The 20,373-nt window shown below is 44.3% G+C and overlaps 1 protein-coding gene across 4 annotated transcripts in view; it reads left to right on the forward strand.

Annotated features, from left to right (window-relative positions):
• The first annotated feature begins 11,844 nt into the window (after window positions 1-11,844).
• Sil1 (SIL1 nucleotide exchange factor) overlaps window positions 11,845-20,373 on the forward strand; it is a 259,660-nt gene continuing 251,131 nt past the window's right edge. Inside the window, exon 1 of one of the 4 annotated variants that reach the window (XM_075968964.1) lies at window positions 11,845-11,989. The gene's annotated coding sequence lies outside the window, so the exon portion shown is untranslated. The remainder of the gene's footprint in view (window positions 11,990-20,373) is intronic. The other 3 variants (XM_075968966.1, XM_075968967.1, XM_075968965.1) reach the window with 3 other exon arrangements.

A 20,373-nucleotide genomic window follows, 5' to 3' on the forward strand; every position in this document is an offset into this window, starting at 1 on the left:
CTCTCACTTTATCGGGGTTACAAAAGATACTGGGGGAAATTAACTGGGTAAAGTCCTGATTGCCTGTGGAGACTGGGAGACTTGATGTGTTATATGATCTCCTAAAAGGAAGGCAGCCTTATGAGAACATTTCCTTGCCCCCTGAGGGTTGTCAGGCGCTCACTGATTTCTTCAATGAGCGCCATTAGGCTTCTTTGGTGAGATATAATCCTAACATTCCTATCCAAGGCTGGATATTATTAGGGAAAAAGACCATGCTGGCTGCCATTGTTTAGCAGTCACAACCACTAGAATGGGTACACACCACCCTGGGGGGACACTCTGAAGGGGCGTGGTCGATCAACACTCCCAGAGAGTCGATCAAATAGCTGATATGATCATAAAAATCAGGGAAACGTCCCTCTGATATTACAGAAAAGATCCCTCTAAATCAACAATTCCATTCAAAATTAAGGATTTAGAATGGGAGGCATTATTCTCGATTGAGCTTCGCCCTGGGGGGATTTCTGGGGACCCTGGAACCCACTTTGGGGAGTCCCAGTTAGTGAAGCTATATCAAGAACTATACTGGAGAGTCCCCTTAGTCTTTTTTTCTAGGCAGCTGCCCCAAGCATTCACTGTTTGCACAGATGGCGGGAAAAATGGGGCCGCCTTTGTAGTTTTCCTTGCAGTGGGGGACCAAGACAAAGATTACCAAATTCTCCCTTGTGGGGGATCCGCTCAATATAAGGCAATGATGGCCGTATATATTGTCCTACAAGAGGTCCCAGAACCCTGCAACCTCTATTCAGACAGCTCTCATGTGGTGAACCTACTGCCCCACTTACCCTATGCCTATATCGGATTGGATGATAATCCTATTTCTGCCTTGATGATACAACTCGGATCATTCTTAGAAGGAGGAAAAAGCCCCGTATATATTCAACATCTCAGAGCACACCAAATCCTCCCTGGCCTCATTTCCCAAGGGAATGCTACTGTGGATGCTGCAGCTTCAGGGGTCTGTCTTGTAAAGGTCTCAACTCTGGCCATATAAAATGCTACCCAAATGCATGACTTAACTCATGTCACCTGGAGAGGACTCAAATACCTATACTCAGATCCACACTACAGAATTAAAGAGAATTGTTCATACATGTAAGACTTGCCAAAAGTTTCTCCGCACCCATCCTCCTCTTTTTACAAGGGCCGGGGGTGATCCCAAGAGGGTTAGGACCCAATATCATCTGGCAAACAGAGGTAGTACATTACACTCCATTTGATAAATTAAAATATATGTTTGTGACTATAGACACATACTCTAAGGCATGCTGGGCTACTGCTCACTGGGGGGAAAAGGCAACCGATGCCAAAAGCCACTTCTTACAATGTTTTGCTACGTTGGGACTACCACAACAGGTAAAGACTGACAAGGGCCCCTGTTTCATAAGTAAAACATTAAAAGAATTCTTTCAAAGATGGAATATATCCCATACCACCGGGATCCCATACAACCCTCAGGGTCAAATGATTGTCGAAAGACATCACCAATATCTCAAAGAGGTCCTTATAAAACAAAAAGGGGGAGGAGTCTCCCCCCAACTACAACTGCAAAAGGTGTTATTAACCATCATTATTTTAAATTTTCAAAAATGAGATGAACAAAAGATTCCAGAAATATTGGGGATCCCTACCAATGAGGCCCTGCCTAAAGGTTAGGTGGATGGATCCTCTCACTAACCAATGGAGGGGCCCAGATCCCTTGTTGAAATAGGGCCGAGGATAAGGATGTGTCTTCCCAAACAGAGGAGAAACGCCTATATGGTTACCTGCTCACAACTTAAAATTTCTTCCCTCCCCTCAGGACAATGGGGAAAACCAAGATTATAGTGGACAACCCTTTAATTCAAACACAAGAAAAGAAAAATCACCACTGCCCAAGGAAGACTGACCCTTGAGGAAAATGTTGCCTGTTTATCTAGTTCAGATGGGCCCTCCCGGCGGTAATCATGTTAACTCTTCTCACAGGGACCGAGATCCAGGCTCCCACCAACCACAGAAGGTGACGTGGATCCTGTCGAGCTGGCACTGGAGGGATCCTAAACCAGACTTCTCAGATGACCACACACTGGATGTGGTGGCCTGACCTGATGTTTGACCTCTGTAATTTGATGCATAGGAGTTGAGATGCGGGGAACAGGATGCCGGAGATCCAAAGGGAGACCTGAATGCGGAGGCTCTCAGGGGTGCTCCCTACCCCAGGCATCTTACCCTAATGAGCCTGGGTGTTCTCATGTCTGCAGGAGACTTGCCCTCCTGCAGTCACCATTTTATGTATGCCCAGGCAACCGGACTGCCTGGCTATTAGAAACTGTGGGGTGGCTCTTGATTACTATTGTTCTTCCTAGGGATGTGAGCAGACTGGGCTGGACATAATTAGAAAAGACAGAGACTGCATTACATTATTTACAAAAGTGTTTGGATTCCTTAGCAAGGGTAACCTTACAAAATAGGAGAGGCTTGGACTTGCTATTTATGGAACAGGGAGGAATTTGCAGGGCACTTGGGGAAGAATGTTGCTTCTATGCAGACCATTCTGGAATAGTTACAAGAACCCTAGATGAGTTAAGAAAAAATATTGATGCATTTAAGTCAAGGACCCCCTATGAGACCTGGTTTAATTGGTCCCCATGGCTCATCTCCTCCCTAATTGGGCCGATGGCTATTTGTTTATTGATCTGTCTTTTTGGCCCATGTGTTCTCCAAAGGCTGTGACAAGCATTCCAAAAACAGATACAACAGGTACAACTCATGGCCCTTCGAGTACGTTATGATAGGCATCTCACCCCATGGATGAACTCTCAGTTTGAGGGTATCCAGGCCGAAACTTTGGATAGGGGTTGCCTTGACCCGTACTCTATCCCCAGTGGGCTATTCTGGTTTGGTGACTGGGGTAGGGGGTGGGATATAAGACAAAAGGGGGAGATGTTGGGCCAAAATTATTCATGGCCTGTACCTCAAGGCCTGTAGGACAGAGAAAACCCTGGTGAGTTTGAGGGAACCAAGTGAGGATGAGACAGCAAAATCTAGGTAGACACCCCTCCAACCAGAGGGAGGGCTTGGCTGTTTCTCATTGGCTGGAGGTACCCCCACATCACACCATGTCATTTAACCTATATAAGCTGATGCTTACAGTAATAAACTGAGTTCCTGCTTTGACTTGACTCCCTATCACGTCTCATTGTCCTGCATCATGGGGCTGTGGAATGGGCGGATAGTGCACTCACCTTTCCCTGGGGAAGAAGGAAGCTAAGGAGGCCCAGCAACAGTCGACTTGGTTCACCCCAAATATGAAACACAGAGTTCAACAATCTCAGCTAGTCAGTCTGCTTTTGAGACAGGCTCTTATTTGTCCTGGGCTGTCCTCAGACCTGCAGTGTAGCCAAGCGCAATCTCAACTTTCTGATTGTCATTCCTCTAGAATGTGGAATAGCTCAGAGCTCCACCTGCCTCTGCCTCCTAGGTGCTGGGATCAAAGGCGTGTGCCACCACCGCCCAGCTTTAGATTTTATTTTTATTTTTAACTATGTGTTGTGCTAGATAGTTAATTGTCAATGTGACACAAGCTAGTGTTATCTGAAAGGAGGGAACCTTAACTGAGAAAACGCCTCCATAAGATCAATTTGTAGGGCATTTTCTTAATTAATGACTGAGGGGGGAGGGCCCAGCCCATTGAGGTGCCATTCCAGGGTTGGTGGTCCTAGGTTCTATAAGAAAGCAGGCTGAGCAAGCCATGGGAAGCAAACCAGTGAGTAGCACTCCTCCGTGGCCTCTGCACCAGCTCCTGCCTCCAGGATCCTGTCCTGACGTCCTTCAATGATGAACAGTGCTGTGGAGGTGTAAGCTGAGTGGACCCTTTCCTCCCCAACTTGCTCTTCTGGTGTTTTGTTCCGCAATAGAAACCCTAACTGAGAGGTGTGTATGCGGACCCGTGTGTGTGGGTTTGTGCAAATGAGTGCAGTGCCTCTGGATGCTGCTGGCATTGGTGCTGGTGGCTCAACTCCGGTCCTCTGCAAGAATAGGGTTCCACTCCTGCATTGCTGGTGGGAGTGCAAGCTGGTACAGCCCCTTTGGATATCAGTATGGCAATTTCTCAGAAAATTAGGATACAAGACCCAGCAATACCACTTTTGGGTATATACCCAAAGGATGCTCAATCGTGCCATAAGGACATGTGCTCAACTATGTTCATAGCAGCTTTGTTTGTCATAACCAGAACCTGGAAACAACCTAAATGCCCCTCAACTGAAGAATGGATAAGGAAAATGTGGTACACTTACACAATGGAGTTCTACACAGCAGAAAAAAAATAATATCTTGACATTTGCAGGTAAATGGATGGAGTTAGAAAACATCATTTTGGGGCTGGAGAGATGGCTCAGTGGTTAAGAGCACTGCCTGCTCTTCCAAAGGTCCTGAGTTCAATTCCCAGCAACCACATGGTGGCTCACAACCATCTGCAATTAGATCTGGTGCCCTCCTCTGGCCTGAAGGCATACCTTCAGACAGAATACTGAGAATACTGTATACATAATAAATAAATAAAATCTTAAAAAAAAAAAGAGCTAGTTCCAGGACAGGAACCAAAAAAGCTACAGAGAAACCCTGTCTTGAAAATTAAAAAAAAAAAAAAGAAAACATCATTTTGTGTGAGATAACCCAGACCCAGAAAGACAATTATCATATGTACTCACTCATAAGTGACTTTTAAACATAAAGCAAACAAAACCAGCCCACAATCCCAGAGAACCTAGACAACAATGAGGACCCTAAGAGAGACATGCATAGATCTAATCTACATGGGAAGTAGAAAAAGACAAGATTTCCTGAGTAAATTGGGAGCATGGGGACCATGGGAGAGGGCTGAAGGGGTAGGGAGAAGCAAGGAAGGAAACAGAGAAAAATGTATAGCTCAATAAAAATCAATTAAAAAAAAAAGAGTAGTGTTCTGGCTTTACTTCCCCACTGCTGTGACAAACACCATGACCAGGAGCAACTAGGGAAGCAAAGGGTTAATTTCATCTGACACTTCAATGTCAGGGTCCTTCAGTGAGAAAGGATGAGGCAGGAACTCAAGCAGGAACTTGAGCAAAAAGAACCATGAAGGAATGCTGCTTTGGTCTTGCTCCTTGGCTCATGCTCAGCTAACTTTCTTACGGAGCCAAGCCTGGCTGCCTAGGGATGGTGCCACAGTGGGCTGGGCCCTCCTGCATCAATACAGTCTCTCACAGACATGGCTACAGGCTCCTTCTTTCCAAGTGACTCCAGGTTGTGTTAAGTTGATAATAAAAACTAACAGGCCATCTCTCCAGCCCCTTGACTAGGTCTCTAGAAAATATATGTCTGTGTGTATATAGATATACACTCACATACATATTTATATGTATGTATATATATATATATATCTTTTACTCTATGCATCTAATTATAAAATTATTAGAAAATAAACCAGTGGTAAAGTGCATAACATTTTGTGACCTATCTTGTATGTGAACGGAGAATATTAACTTGTATACACGTGTAGGCATGTCTGTGTGCTGAATGTGTAAGCTGCACTCAGGAGCGTGGGTGTTTGTGTCAGACTGTGGGGCTTTCTGTCAGACTGTATTTTCCATGAGAGGCTCTCATGGTATAGCTTATCATTCATGTTTTCTTTTTCTTTCTTTTTTCTTCTCTCCTCCTCCTCCTCCTCCTCCTCCTCCTCCTCCTCCTCCTCCTCCTCCTCCTCCTCCTCCTCCTCCTCCTCCTCCTCCTCCTCCTCCTCCTCCTCTTCTTCGACAGGGTTTCTCAGTGTAGCCCTGGCTGCCCTGGGAGTTGCTCTGTAGATCAGGCTGGCCTCAGTTTTCCAGTGCTGGGTATAAAGCATGTGCCACCACAACTGGCCTCTTCACTTTTTTTTTTTTTGGCAGGATGTTGACACAGATACCATGGAGAGATGATGGTCTCTTTGACTGAGTGCTGACCACCGGGATTCTGGCAATCAAAACTGTCTGGAAGAAGCGATACTATGTAACTTCTGAGGCTAGCTCCTAAACACCATCCCCTTTAACGCCTTGATCGGATGGGACGCTTGTAGATGGATTTTTCTGTCCCCCTAGTCAGCTCCCGGATCATGACAGGAAGACTTACTAATTATAAAAGCTCAGCCACTAGCTAGCTCTTATATTTTATTCCATGTGCTGCCGCGAGGCTCGTCTTCCTCACCTGTGTACTGCCCATTCTGTAAGCTCAGCATCTCATGGTGTCTCCTTGTGTCTCCCCCTTCTTCTTCCCAGTGTCTTCTGTGCCTGGATACTGCCTAGCTATTGGCCATTCAGCTTTTTGTTAAACCAATGAGAGTAACACATCTTCATAGTATACAAAAGATTTTTCCACAACAGATGCTAGGTTTGTGAAACAGCCTCTAATCTGTAGGAAGGGCGCTATGATGTGGATGTTTGTGCTCTCTGTTGAAACTTATTTACCATTATAATGGCATTAAGAGGTGGGGGTCTAGGGAATTACTAATGCTTTTGTTGATGGAGTGGACTAGTCATACTAGCGTGTGTTGTTACAAGCAAGTCCTCCCTTCCTGCCTTGCTCATTCACACATATTCATTACCTTTCCACCTGAAGGAATGATGCAGTCCGGAGGTCCTCACCATACACCATCTCTTCATTTTGAACTTCCAGCATCCAGAACCATAAATCAAGTAAATTCCCACTCATTACAAATGACCCAGTCTGCGGTATTCTGTTATAGCAATGGAAGACGGATTTAAGAGGCCAGGCAGCTACTTGGAGCGGTTTGTCAGTGTCCTGGGTGACAGCACCTGCTGAGACTCCAAGCAACAGCCAGCGCTAACTGCCAGCCCCATGATTGAACATCTTGCTTTTGTCATGCCATCCAAGTTGGCAATGCATGGAATAGGGTTGATGCTTCTCTGTTGCCTCCTGCCCAAACTGCTAAATAAATTATTGTTGTTTTAAGACACTCATCAGAGGATGCTTTTTCATGCAGCAGTGAGCAACTTGAACAGGGCTAAAGCCGTGTCTGTCCTTGGCGTGTGTGCATCCTGCAGTTCCAAGCCTCTGCGGGCGCCCGCAGGCGGTGCATTTTGTCAGATGTCTGTGTATATGAATAGCTGTGGATGAGGTCCTTCTGTTGACAGAGCCACAGTTCTTGGAGCTTTGCTTCAGCCTCAGTGGGATGTTGTTTGGGGAAAATACTTTGAAATCTTGTCTGTCTTCTGGGTCACCTTTTTTTCAGTGCGTTCCCTTTGAACCAGAAAGGCTTATTTAGCTGAGAGTTAGTTCAGTTTAAATTTACTGACCTTCCTCTGGTTCCAGAACCTTGGAGCTACCAAAGCCTTCTCTCGCGTAGGAGCCTGCTGTCCAGAAACCCTCACACCCCTTTCATAAGGACTCAAAATATTGTGCCGTTTTATTCCTCTTCCTGTTCTTTGAGGTCTTCAGCAATGCAGTTTCTGAGTTTCTGGGTATAGAAACTAGGATTAAATAGGAAACTTGGTTTTATTTTTACTTTTAATTATATTTATTCATTCAGTCGTGTGTCCGTGCACACACGTGTGGGCACGCTAGTGCCACTCACGCAAGTACTGATCAGAGGATGACTTATTTTGGTTGTTTTTTTCTTCCTACCACATGGGTCCCCAGGACCAGACTAAGGCCTTCAATGCTGGCAGCACGTGCCTTTACCTACTGAACCATCTTGCTGGCCTGAGACTAGAATTCTTGACTTTCACCAATGAAGCTGATGATACAGGCCCATGTGTGCCCAAGCCTGGGGAAAGGTCAGCTGCTTTTTACCCTGCCTTGGCTGGACCTACCTCTTCCGAGTCCAACCCAGGTGGTTGTGAATTCCAGTTCTGAACATGAGTATTTCCTATGGTCTTTTCTGGAATTCTCTTTAGAGTCCTGCTTCTCCATATTGGCTTTTCTGGGACCATTACCATCCTTGCACCGATGTACTTCCCAATGTAGTACCCAAAAGCCACAGCTGGATGGCACATCTTTAAAGGATTCAGAGATTTTGTTTCTGTGGAAATGGGGACAAAATCTTCCCCACTATCTTACAAGAGTGTGTGATACAGATAATGTATGTGAAGAGACATTGCTCAAAAAGATATTTGGGAGGAGGGGGCTGGAGAGATGGGGCAATGGTTAAGAGCATGTATTGCTATTGTAGAAGATGAGTTAGACTCTTAGCACTCATATTGGGCAGCTCACAATTAATTGCTTGTAACCCCAGATTTTGGTGGGCACCTGCACCCGTGTGCACACATTTACATACAAGCACACATGCACACATTTTTAAAAAATAAAGTATTTTTTGAGGCTAGTTCTTTCTTTGGTCCTGACTGTCGTAGAACTCACCATGTAGACCCAAACTCACAGAGATCCACCTGCCTCTGCCTCCTGACAGCTGGTATTAAAGATGTGCACCACCATACCCAGCAAAATAAATGTTTTTTTTTAAATATTTATTTATTTATTATGTATACAATATTCTGTCTGTATGCCTGAAGGCCGGAAGAGGGCGCCAGACCTCTTTACAGATGATTGTGAGCCACCATGTGGTTGCTGGGAATTGAACTCAGGACCTTTGGAAGAGCAGGCAATGCTCTTAACCACTGAGCCATCTCTCCAGCCCCCCAAAATAAATGTTTTAAAAATTCAGGAAAGGGATTTCAGACAACTGCAGTATGAACAAACTGGACTCCTTGTGAATAGCTTTGTAAAATGGCACTTGCTGGATGTTATGATTTTATCTCTTTACATTTCCATGGCTACTAACTGACCCTGAGCTCTTTGAGCTTAAGAACCCGGAAGGAGGGGGCTGGAGAGGTGGCTCAGCAGTTAAGAGCACTGACGGTTCAATTCCCAGCAACCACGTGGTGGCTCACAACTCTCTGTAATGAGATCTGGTGCCCTCTTCTGGCCTGCAGGCAGGATACTGTATACATACATACATACATAAATCTTAAAAAAAAAAAGAACCCGGAAGGAGCAGTTCACAAACAACCACATTTCCACAGTCAATGCTGGATATAGCTTGGTGCTCACATTCAAGTGCAGGAAAGGTCTAAGAACACAGAGGGGAATCCTGGCAGCAGGATTTGTGGTGAAAAGTTCCCTCAAGCTGGGTGTGGTGGCTTATGCCTATATTCTCCAGCCTCTCCGAAGGTTGAGGTAGGAGGGTTGCAAATTCAAGGCCAGACTGCATACCAAGTTAGTACCAGTCCATCTAGGGCTATAAAGTGAGATCCTGTTTCAAAAAATAAAAGCACAAATAAACAAACAGATCCCCTTGTATCATTACCTTTCTCTTGCTGAGACAAGCAGCTTAAGGCAGGAAGGCTTTATTCTGGTTTGTGTGGGTCTCAGTTTGCTGTCCTTTATGATGCTATGACAATAGGAACATGAGGAGGCTGGTCACATTTTGTCTCCAGGCAGGAAGTAGAAAGAGATGAATGTTGATGTTCCTCTCATTTTCTCCTTTGCATTCAGTTTGAGTTCCCTGCCCCCAGAATAATGCTGCCCACATCCACAGTGGGTCTTCTGACTTTAAACACTACGATAGTCTGAATGTAATTGGCTCCTATAAACTCATAGGGAGTGGCACTATTAGGAGGTGTGACTTTGTTGGAGTAGGTATGGCCTTGTTAGAGGAAGTGTGTCACTGTGGAGGTGGGCTTTGAGGTTCATATATGCTCAAGCCACACCCAGTGTCTCAGACCACTTCCTGTTGCCTACATATTAAGGTGTGAAACTCTCAGCTACTTCTCCAGCACCATGTCAGTCTGCATGCTGCCACCTCCCACCATGATGATAATGGACTGAACTTCTGAAACTGTAAACACTCCAATGAAGTGTTTTCCCTTGTAAGAGTTGCTGTGGTCATGGTGTCTTTTCACCTCAATAGAAACCCCAAGACATGTATCTAGAGATACATACAGAAATTCATAACCTAGATGATTCTAAGTCATGTGAAGTTGATGATGGAGAGTAACTGCCACGTCCCTCAAGGTGCTGAGTAGTACTGGCTCTCAGTTAGCCCTGTCACTAGCAGGGTAAACAGCAGGCACTCTGCAGTGTGCTGCAAAGCTCCTGCTGGCATCGTAGGTATCAAATGCAGTTCTCACTTTACTTTTTGGTTTTCTGAAATAGACTGTGTAGCTCAGATTGATGTCAAATCTGTGATCCTACTCCCTCAGCCTCCTAAGTGCTGAAATCCAATCTATTATTCCCAGCTTTAACTGCATTTTTGACTTGCAATATTTTTGACGTGCTAAGGCAGTGTGACAAAAGGTGGCATTATTCCTGGGTCCACCACATCCCACTGGTCTCCTGAGTTTGCCATAGGAGAGTAAGCTGTTGTCTGTTTTTTCTCATCTGGAACCCACGGAAATGTTTTATCATTTCTCATTAACCGGCACTGCCCACTCAGCTACTTCTCAGGAGTTCATTCTCCCTTCTTAGCTGCTGCCCAAGGCTTTGCTCAGTGACTGTAAAGTCAATTTCCCACCTGATTGACATAAACATAATTAAGAAAGTAAATCGAAAGCTGGAAGCTCACCTAATATATGAAGAAGGGAAAGGAATTCCAGAAACAAGTTTATTGTTATCATCTTGGGGAATATTTGCTGTTTGAGGACATTGCTGACTTGGATTATCTTTTTCTTCACTCACAAATGGCCTAGAATTACCTGTCACTATTTTATTAGTCAGGTTTGATGGGTCTGTACATGTGATATAGTACCAAGAAAACATGACTTTGAAGGTACCCCATCTACTTGGAATCCCCTCTTCTACCATTTTCATTCTGTAACCTTGTATAAATCCTTTATCCTATCGTAGTTAAAGTTGTCAACTTGACAACCTGGGAAGAGGGAACCCCAGTAGAGGAACTGCCTCCAGCAGACTGACCCATGGGTATGTCTGTGTGGCATTTTCTAGATTGGCAGTTGGTTAAGGAGGGCCCAGACCACAGTGGGCAGTACCGTTCTTAGGAAGGTGGGCCTGAGCTGTATCAGAAAGGTAGCTAGGCACACCAGAGGAAGACGGAGTAAGCGGCATCTCTCACCTGTCTTTGCTTCAGTTCTTGCCCCAAGCCCCTGGCCTGACTTTGTTGGATGAACTGTAACCTGTAAGTCACATAGGCCCTTTCTTCTCCAAGTCGCTTTAGGTCAGTATTTTCTCACAGCAACAGAAAGCAAACTAGAACATTCTCTTTGAGCTTTGCTCTATTTTTAGGGAAAGAGGACAGCAATTCTAATCTTGTGAAATTATTGTGTGTGTGCATCACTCGGCAAATATACCTTCCGTGGTATGGCAGGATAGAGATGCAGCGACCTATCTTTAAAATAATTTATTTTAAAAAACACACTCAAAAGATAATTCTATAAAGCGAGTGACTTACAGGTGCTCTATTTTGCATGAATTTTTCAAAGGACTATTTCTTGCTTGCTTGAGATTCATTTTGTGTCATAAACTGAGTCATAACATCGTGATTTATATTTACCTCCCACCCCCTCAAGTTTCTTTCTAAAGATCTTTACGCTAGAAAGAAATTACGATCTTGGGAAATTAAGCAAGAAACTTAAGTTCTAGGCGAGAAACAAGTCCAGGCCCACGGGTATCTCTTTTTAGACACTGCTCCCAGCGGAGGGACAAGAACAAACTTCAACATTAGGGCGGAGGGAAACGCTAGGGGCGGGGCCTAGCAGCCGGGGAGGGTGGGGCTAACAGTGCCGCGTGGGGCGTGAGCTGCCGGAGGCTGTTCTGGCAGGTTACCATTGGGCAAGACTGAGGATGACGCAATAGCCACGCGCCTAAAGGTTCAGGCAGCCGCTGCCGCCGCGTTTGCGCACGAGGAGCTGGTTGCCGCAGCAGCCGCCTGGAATTGTGGGGGTTGTGTCTGCCCCTCGGCTGCGGTGGAAAGCCGAAGGTAGGGGAGGTGGGGGCCCCGGGCCCTGGAGCGGGACGCAGGGCGGACGGTACCGGCCCGGCTTCCTGCCGTTAGCGGCCTCGTCCCTGCCGCGCTCCCCGCGCCCTCCCACAGTGTTCCGGGTCCCACCACATCCATCTCAGTGCTTCGCGAGCGAGACGTCCAACTGCGCCCTAGGCTGGCAGCCCCAAAGCTGTGCTCCGTCATTTTCCACTTAGCGACGCCGTGAACCTCTCCTGCGCCAGAAGAGGGGGCAGTGGCTTTGAACTGCACATCTGTTTTGAGTTTCCATCTTTAGTCTCCCCTTTCGGCCTCAGTTTTTCCACATCTGTCCAAAGAAGTGGGTGAATTACGTGTTGCTCCCAGAGATACATCCAGAGTTGACATTGTGGTAAACTGGTCGGCAACCTCCCTAGTCTCTTGACATGAAATCGTCTCCTACTCCCTTATTATATCTCTCCTTTTGCGTGTTTTCCTTTGCACTGGTAGATATAAAACTTGCCTTTAACGCACAGGTTATAAGGTTGTGGACTTGGTTGTGATTTCAAATTACTTTGTGCTTAATCTTTAGGTTTCTCCCAGGAACTTTAGATTAAGTAGCGTGTGGGCACCTGCTCACATCTCAGGTGTTTCCATTCAGGTGCTCCTTTTGATGGGTAAGGACTGGATTACAGAAATTTCCAACAAGTGAGAAGCCAGTAGGAACTGCTTTGCACTATTAGATGCCTTTATATATTGACGAGGGCTGGATTTAGCTCAATTGATGAAGCCCTGGATTCGATTCCTACCATCGCATAAACCAGGCATATATATATATATATATATATATATATATATATATATATACACACACACACACGTTTGTAGTGTGTGCTTATAATCCCAGCACTAAGGAGAAGCATCAGAAGTTTCAGTGTCATCCTTAGCTACGCAGAATTCCAGCTCGGCCTGGAAGACTTGAGTCCCTTTACGTATCTAATCTCTCTGACCCATATGTAAGGTCAGTTTCTAAATGCATTTATAATGCTTGCCTTACATTCAAATCCAGCTGGCTCTCCCATCTCAAACAAAACACAACTGCAGACTGCTTTGCGGGAATGATTAGATTAGCCCGCGATAGGTTGACGAAGAAAATGAATCCTCAGTGTTTTGCAGGAGAAGAAACTGATATGTTTCCAAATACTAGCAATAATTGTTTTGGGAGTGTGAGAGATTGTGGGTGTGCACAAGCCTTTTTAGCTTTACATTCAAAAAAATTTTTCTTTCTGATGTATGGACAGATTTAGGGATTAGATAAAATTTTAATGGGAACCATAATGTAATATTAGGATTGCTATTTGTATAATATGGGTCAGAAATTGGTCAGCGTTTTCCACTGGGTCTTGGCTCTTGGATACTTAAGATGTTGCTGCCATACCAGATTTATCATAACCTTTCATTCAGGTAGTAAATTCAGTCTGTGTATTAATGCATGTGTTGTTTAAGTGAAACGGGCAATAGAAAAGACTGCATATTTTGCTGATAATGGGAGTGGAGAATGTGTTAGTAGGCACATGACAGCTCAGAAATAAAAATTGCATGGTATTTGATGTTTTCTTCCTCTTTCCTGTTGTTTTTTTTTTTTGAAGGCTGTTTCATCTCTACTGAGGCCAACTTTGAGCCCCAGTTTGTCTCATGACAGGGAAAAAGGCCAATTAAGTGAAACTGAAAAATAACAAAATGGATTTTGAAATAACAAACACACTAGAGCCTCCAATTTCCTTCTCCTGTTCTCCTTTCAGTGGTGTGTGTAGGTGTTGCCTTGGGGGCTGGAGGTGGGCATCATCTGAGTGATATGGCTACTGTCCAAAGCAGCTTTGAAAAATCTATAACCAGAAATAATTTTTGGAGATTAGTCTCATTAACATCTGACACTGTTTCTTTCTTTTTAAAAACTCTTAAGTGGCACATGGCTATAAAACCTTGACACTGACCTGTTTTCAGATGAATTATTATTATTGTTGTTTTGTTTGAGAAGGATCTCATTTGTAGCCTTTACTGTCCTGAAACTCAATATATAGACCAGGTTGGCTCAAACTCAGGGATCCTCTTGAGTGCTGGGACTAAAGGTGTGCACCACCACCTGCCTCCACTTTCTCTATCCTAAATAAAACTGTTAAGGAGGCTGTCTTCTAGTCCTTGAGAAAGCCTTTCTTCAGAGAACCAATTTAAATGTTCTATTTTGGTTTTGTTTTTTAAAAATGACACTGTCTCCTTTGTAGCCTAGGCTAGCCTTAAACTTGCTGTGTAGCCCAGGTTGGCCTCAAACTTGTGACCTTTCTGCTTCATCCTACCCAAAGGGCAAATGAGGTGTTTTCTTTTTTTTGAGATAGACATAATGGGTTTTTGAGTGTAGTAAAGAGTTATTGGCCATATGACCATGGACAGTTTTTCACTGCTTAAGATGGGAATATTATTTAAAAGGATGGTTACGTGAAGTGATGTACATGCCAACCAATGCAAGGGAAGTTTTTGGGCTTGCTTTTTTTTTTTAAATACCAGAGCTCAACCCTTATGACCTTGTCCATGGCAGACACACTCTACAACTGAATCACATCCTACTTTGAACATTTGCTGTTAATGAGAAAATTTAGAGCATAGATATCTATAAAGGGAAGCTGTACCTTTTCCCCAGCTAGGTAGATCTTTTTGATTCTTTCTCATGTTTATATATTTATATACTGACTTTATCCTACTTAGAACTATTATGGAGCCATCTGCTAGCCCTTGACTCAGCCTCTCTACAGAGAGCCAGTCTGAACACTTTTTTAAGTTGTTTGAGGTCAGGGTTTCTCTGTAGCTTTGGAGCCTGTCCTGGAACTAGCTCTTGTAGACCAGGTTGGCCTTGATTGAACTCACAGAGATCCACCTGCCTCTGCCTCCTGAGTGCTGGGATTAAAGGTGTGTGCCACCACTGCCCTGCTAAATCTGAATTTTACAATGGTTGTCCCTTGGTTGTAGGATCCTGAGAATTTTGCTAGGGGCCCCCGCTGGTGTTTCTTTATACTCTGTAGCACAGATATTTCTAGTTTCTAGATTGGGTGTCAATTTGGAGACCGATCCTTGTGGTGCTAATCTTTTTCTCTTTCTAGCGAGGATGAATCCTTGATCCTTCTCTGAGTTGGCCTTAAGCTTCAAGCTTTAGTCCTCATAGTAGACAGCTTCGTATTTTAATTACATGTGGTCTGAAGAGGAAATAGTCTGCCCTCTGGTTTTTTTAATTTTATTTATGGGTTTTACTCGTATAGCCTGTTATTCAGATGATGGGCCCTCCTAGTTCATGTCGTCCACAATAATAGTTTATCTTTGGGACAAAAGGTTTATAAGAGACTCGGGTTGTTGAGGTGCATGGATTCTTCTTGGCTTGTGAGGAGTCTCGACACTGTCACTTGTGCAGACTTGTTCCTGGAGTTAGGAGACTCCAGTGGGGAGGGAACCACCTTCGGGTTCCAGCAGCCGCTGGTAGTTTCATTTCTGGTGCGTGATAAGCTGCCCTGCAAGAGAAGCTTCTGGGAGAAAGGTTCATTTTGGCTCACAGTTCTGAGTTACAGTCCTCCATTTGGGGAAGTTGAGACAGAAAATTGAAGCTGCTAGTCACATATCCACAGTCAAGAGCAGAGAGAAGTGAATGCCTTCTTGCTTACTTGCTCAGCTCACTCTTCACTGTTCATGGTCCAGACCGTGAAATGAGTGCTGTCTGTAGGAGGCACAGAGATCTTTGTGTTCACAGATAAGCACTAGGGGATAGCCTGGTGACCTTTACTCTATCAGTGTGGCTAGATACTTTTCGGACACCAGATCCTCCCCCAGACTCTTATTGTAAATTTGTTTTCTCCCATTCAGTCTACAGAAACTTTACAGAGTTTCATGGACTTTACGAAGAGTTTCATCATAGTCACATCTGATACATACTTAGCTGACCTTGTTCTTAGAGAGATCTACATATGCTTTGTTATGAATACAGGATTGAGTTAATTATCACCAGAATACGTTTTTCAATCAAATTCTGCTGTGCTTAAATACACCTAAAATAAAACTACTTAGGGCCGGACTCCAGAAGTTTAACCCCAGCCACTGAGTTGTGTTGAATCAAACTGCCTTCTTCCCTTCTGGGGATTGTCACTCTGCCGTCTGGAGGTCATAGAGAATGTGAGTTGTCCACATTCAGAGTGAGTCTTGCCACGTCAGTTAACCCAATTAAGAAAATTCCTCCTGGGGGCTGGAGAGATGGCTCAGCGGTTAAGAGCATTGCCTGCTCTTCCGAAGGTCCTGAGTTCAATTCCCAGCAACCACATGGTGGCTCACAACCATCTGAAATGAGATCTGATGCCCTCTTCTGGCCTGCAGGTAGACACACAAACAGAATATTGTATACATAATAAATAAATATTAAAAAAAAAAGAAAATTCCTCCTGGACCTGGAGAGATGGTTCAGTGGTTAAGAGTGTTTGCTGCTCTTGCTTAGAACCTGAGTTTGATTCTCACAATCAGTTATGATGTCTCACAGCTGCCTGTAACTCCAGTTCCAGGGAGATCCTATGCCTCTGGTACTCAGGTGCATATGCCTACACATACAATTAGAAATAATAAACATAGATGTTGGAGAGACAGTTTAGCAATTAAGAGCACTGGCTGTTCTTCCAGAGGACCTAGGTTCAGTTCCCGGCACACTTGGTGGCTCACAACCATCTGTTACTCTAGTTCCAGAGGATCTTATCCCTCTTCTGACTTGCGAGAGCACCAGTCAAGCACATACATATATGTAGACAAAACACTCATACACATAGAAGTAAAAAAGAAAAGCTTTAAAGAAAGAACAAAATTGCTTCCCATTCAAACTCACAGGCCAACCTGGTATACTTGCCCCTTACTTTCCATGGCGATTCCAACTGTGCCAAGCTGACAATGAAAACTATCACACACACATAGACAAGGGTGTGGTTATGCTGGCTGTCCATCTTCCCTGAGCCACCTATATTGCCCTTTGCTTTGTTATTGAGAAGGAAATAGTCAATAGTATTTTGTGTCAAGGCTTTAAAGGCGAGGGACAGGGAGCTTTGAGCTTAGGGCTGTGCAGTGGAAACTGCCAGTCTTAGGGATACTGCTGAAGGGCTATGTCTATTATGTCGGCATCACTCTTTTGTGAGCTATGAATGCCTTCACTCATCTCTCCCCAAAGAAAAGAGTAACCATTCCAGTTTTCTCAGGGTAGATGTAGAAGAAACTTCTTTCAGGGCCCAAGCCAGGAAAGCCCAGGGCAGATGGAAACAGTTGCTCATTCTCTCCATGACCAGTACACAAACCCAACACCATGTCCATATACAACTAAGCCTACCATTTTGGGTTCATCAAGTGTTTCTCAACCTTTTATATGTGTGAGTGCTTCGCCTGCATGTATGTATTATGAACTGCTTGCATGCCTGGTGTTGGCATGCAAGGTCAAAAGAAGCCATCTCTCTGGTTCCCACATGAATTTTAATACCATAGATATTTGGTATATTTGTTTGTGTTGTGGCATTTTGGATGACCACAAATCATTGTGCTGCTTAATATTTCTCTGAAACCGAAAGCTAGTCACAATTTAATGTTTTTCTAAGAGTTGCTGGGGACATGGTGTTTCTTCAAAGCAATAAAAACCCTAACTAAGACAGTAGATCTAATAATTTTTACTAAGGAAGAAGCAAGGGGTAGAGGCACATGTTTAGTTACATCTACATGGGAGGCTTGCTTTTAGTTATAGACAAGCTTGGGCAGATAGCAAGACCCTGTTTTTAGAAAAAGCTTGTTGCAGTCAGGAATTAAAGCCAGCTCACACTTTTTCTTGCCTTGTTGGTTGTACTGTGTACTCGCCCTGCTATGGGTTAGCAGTCATCAACAGGATAGTCAACCATCCAATTCGCTTTTCTCAAGGCCTTTTCGTGTGTCAGGCCCTGTGGAACATATTGGGAGACATTAAAGTGAAGTGTTCCAGATGTTAAGGAGCTCGCTGTGGTTTTCAAAGACGAGGTTGTTTTATGACTAATGCCTTATTCATCCTTTACTGTTTTGGGGTCTCAGTCTGCCCTCTCCTCCTCCCTATCCCGTTCCGTCCCTCTACTCCCTCCATTCTTCCTCTTTTTCTTTTGAGACAGGGCTCGATGAACTCCAGCTTTTAATTTTTTAAAAATTATGTATATGAGTGTTTTATTTGCATGAATGTGTACCAAATGTATGTCTGGTGCTCAAGGCGGCCAGAAGAGGTTGCTGGGTACCCTGGGACTGGAGTTATAGTTATGAGCTACCATGTGGTGTTGGGAATTGAACCTGGGCCTTCTGAAAGAACAGCAAGTGTTCTTAACTGCTAAGCCATCTTTCCCACCCTTGACTTTAACATTTAGATGTTTATAAAATAGACATTTATGTTTTACTTATGAATGTTCTTGGTATTTCAAAACAGAAACTGTTCTTTTTAAAGTTGATGGTGACTGTTGCCTTTAAGATGGACAAGCCGGCAGTGGTGGTGCACGTCTTTAATCCCAGCATTTGGGAGGCAGAGGCAGGCAGACTCTGTGAGTTTGACTGGGATTAAAGTGTGCATCACCACCCCCTGGCGGCAGAATTTTATAATCCCAGCACTTGGACTCTGAAGTCGGGGAGGATCATGAGCTACAGGTCAGCCTGGAACCTTGTTTCCAAACTCCAGAACAATGAAAGCAGGTTCTTTCTTAAAGTCCTTATGCTAGTAAGAGAGTTAAAAAGAAAAGAAATGACAGTAGAGGAGGAGGTGGGAGAGGCAATTCTACTTGAGCTCCTCTAAAGAGACTACAGTTGCCTTTGTTCTTATTGTCTGTATTCTAAACTTTGGACTTGCGAGGTGTTTTGATTTGCCGTCTGCTCTGCTGGTGCTCTGAGGGCCGTCTGCTTTCACGGCTGAGTCTGTTTTCCCAGACTGAACATTGGAACCTCTGGGTAGTTACTGACTGCTGTTTAGCCCAGTTTACATTTCATTGTCTACAGAGATGTGGGGAGGGGCATGCTTCTGAGGTCTGCTCTCTGTCCAGGAAGCTTACCAAGGAGCGTCTTTGTTATGCCTTTTACTTGTCAAGTCTCATCATCACTGACAAAAGCAGCAGTACAGTTGGTGACCATCTTCACTTGTCGGTCATCCTCTTCTCTCCCGAGTCATTTGCCCCTTCTGCTTTGTATGTTCAAGAGTTCTGGACCTGAAGGAAGAACCTGGCATGCACCTAAAAGGTGTGGTGAGGACTTTAAAGTGGGCATTTCATTTTATAGTTGAAAATGACCTTGAGCTTTTCAAAGCTTTTTTTGATTCCCCTGCCTCTATCTCTAAAGTATTGGGATTTTCAGGTGTGTCCCAGTGGCTACTGTGTTGGGATCAAACCCAAGACTTGGACGGAACTCCATCTGTAGTCCTGCTTGTGTTTTTGTGTTTGTTTTGGGGGGTCAACAGTCAGGCGATACTTCTCTAGTTCTTTATTACCCAATGCATCAATTTTGCAATTGATGGGCTCTTCTTTTATTGATGACAAACTAAGCCCCAGGGAAATTAGACGAGCCATATACCTTTTAAAAAGCCACTTGCATTTGTGGGACTCTCCTGCTATTGAGAGCCAGGATACAAGCTAGGGGCCAGCAAAGGGTGGCCAAAGAAATTAGTAGGGCTGTTGAGAGCATTGTAAAGAGGCAAGATGCTTTTGTGGTTAAAATCTTTGGGGACAGGAAAAAAATCTGCGAGGAAGAGAAAGACCCGACTTTGCTTTTCCCAGACACGCCTCACCTATTATTGCTGTTGAGGAGTTCCTGATTATGCTAACTTGTTTTCTACTCACGCAGAAGTGTTTTCCTTCTTGTGCTTACCTCAGAGGAAATAGGATGTGAAGTCTTCCTCTGTGTTAGAAATAATACTCTGGCCAGACTGGCCTGGGAATGTAAGCACATCTTGAGTACATCTCTAAAACAGAAAGAAAGGAAGGGAAGAAAGAAAGATGAATGAATGAATGAATGTATAGCGGAACAGTTTAAAAACACAGGCTTTCTTGGGCCTGTGGTGTTAGGCTATTTGCTAGCTACCAGGTTTAAGTTATTTTCTGTAATCCTTAGTTTTGAGTCTATAGGAAGGGAATGGCTGTGTTGAGAGAATAGAAAAGTGCTTCCTCCAGTACAGTGAACTGCCCTGCTGTCAGTAGTCAACAGGATGGAGGAGTCACTGGGCCCAGGCTGGCTGATCCTGAGCCTGTGTGGAGGAACTCCACAGTGTATTCGTCTTGCTTTCTCATCTGCAGCCAGTCACAGCTTCCCTTTGCTTTCTGCGCTCATTTCTGGCCCTTGGTACAAGGCTAGGAAGG

This window comes from Microtus pennsylvanicus, chromosome 4, assembly GCF_037038515.1.
Source record: "Microtus pennsylvanicus isolate mMicPen1 chromosome 4, mMicPen1.hap1, whole genome shotgun sequence".
NCBI classification, from domain to species: Eukaryota; Metazoa; Chordata; class Mammalia; order Rodentia; family Cricetidae; genus Microtus; species Microtus pennsylvanicus.